This window comes from Cynara cardunculus (assembly GCF_001531365.2).
Source record: "Cynara cardunculus var. scolymus isolate 2C chromosome LG 3, CcrdV1, whole genome shotgun sequence".
Lineage (NCBI taxonomy): Eukaryota > Viridiplantae > Streptophyta > Magnoliopsida > Asterales > Asteraceae > Cynara > Cynara cardunculus.
Window position 1 is genome coordinate 24,063,556 of NC_037530.1, and position 2,164 is coordinate 24,065,719.

Genomic DNA, 2,164 nt, shown 5'->3' on the forward strand with positions numbered 1-2,164 from the left:
CGTCGGTGGATTGAACTGGTTAATGACTATGATTGTGAAATCCTTTACCACCCGGGAAAAGCTAACGTGGTGGCTGACGTTTTAAGTCGGAAAGAAAAGAGTGGAACCATTAAAGCTGTGGCAATGAGAATGAACTTGATCCGACAGTCCTAAGGAAATTCAGAGATGCCAACAAGAAGCTATAAAAGAAGAATTTGTTAAATAGAAAGGTTGGGTAAGACGATTTCAACCTTGGAACAGAATAATGAAGGACTAATGTGCTTTCAAGGGCGAGTTTGGGTACCATGTTTTGGATATATCCGAAATATGATATTAAATGAAAGTCATAAGTCCCGATACTCTATTCATCCAGCACCAATAAGATGATAAAGATTTGAAACCTTTTTGTTGGTGGCCAGGATTGAAAAGAGACATAACTCGATATGTGGAACAGTGTCTGACATGTTTACAGGTTAAGATTGAACATCAAAAGCCATATGGAAGTCTTCAATCTTTAGAGATACCTGTATGGAAATGGGATCACATTACTATGGATTTCATTATGAAATTACCTCGAACTCCAAAGGGGWATGACGCGATTTGGGTAATTGTTGATCGTTTGTCTAAATCTGCGCATTTTCTACCAATAAGAGAGAAATACTCYTTAGAAAAGCTAGCACATATTTACATCAAAGAAATTGTTACCAGACACGGCGTTCCATTGTCTATTGTCTCTGATAGAGATAGTCGGTTTACTTCAAAGTTCTGGGAAGGGTTACAGAAAGCTTTGGGATCTGAAATTCGAATAAGTACAGTTTATCATCCACAATCTGATGGGCAAAGTGAAAGAACTATCCAGACTCTCGAAGATATGTTGAGAAGTTGTATTATTGACTTCGGAGGATCGTGGGAAGATCACTTGCCATTAATAGAGTTTGCATATAACAATAGTTACCATTCCAGCATCCAAGTGGCACCGTATGAAGTGTTGTATGAACGTAAATGCCGAACGCCATTGTGTTGGAATGAAGTGGGTGAAAAACAGCTGACGGGTCCTGAGATTGTCCAAGAAACTTCTGAAAAGATCGAACAGATCCGTGAAAGAATCAAAATAGCATAAAATCGCCAAAAAAGTTATGCTGACAATCGTCGAAAACCGATTGAATTTGATATAGGTGATTTTGTGATGTCAAAAGTTTCGCCATGGAAGGGTGTTATCATATTTGGAAAGAAATGAAAGCTCAGTCCAAGGTATGTGGGGCCGTTCAGAATATGTAAGCAAATTGGGCCAGTAGCATATCAGTTAGAGCTGCCAGAAGAACTGAGTCTGATTCACAACATTTTTCATGTGTCGAATCTGCAGAAATGTTTGGCGAATCCGAGTCTAGCTATACCGATGCCAGAGATTAAATTATACAGTAAGCTGAACTTTGTGGAAACGCCAGAGGCCGTAATTGATCAAAAGATCAGGGTGTTGAGAAACGAAAAGATAAGTCTGGTTAAAGTTCAGTGGAAGTTTCACAAAGGACCGGAAGCAACATGGGAACTAGAGTCAAAGATGAGATCAGAATACCCTTGGCTTTTTGATTAAAGGAATTCCGGGATGGAATTCTTTTGAGGGGTGGGAAATGTGATAACCGGATCTTGGTTATCACCCGAGGTAATAAATACGTGATTATTTGTTACAAAATGTTTATGTGACAGCATGATAAATTGTTATATTTGATCATGCTAGTATGTGAAATTATATGCATAATATGGATGCATGTATGAGATTGGATGTGTGTGCGTGTGTGCAAAATTATATATGTATATGTAGAAATTATATATATATATATATATATATATATATAAATATGCATACATGCATGTTATATGAGTACATGTATGTGTGTGTATGCATGCATGAGTTAGCCGACTTTCCTGTTTTGGGAAAGGTATAAAAGGAAARCTTTAGTCTTCATTGCTTTTTCCTGCCAAATTGAGAGTTAAGTGAGCGATTTAAGAAAAGAGGAGTTGACCGGATTTCAAGTATCTGATTTCAAGAAGGTTGTTTTCAAAAGGCTTGATAAGGTGAGTAATTTCTAAACCCTTTTTACATAAAACTTGTTACTGGTTTTATTTGAATGTTATTTATTATTGGAAAGAAATCAGTTATTTTGCGTAAGGGTTTTATCCGGACAAA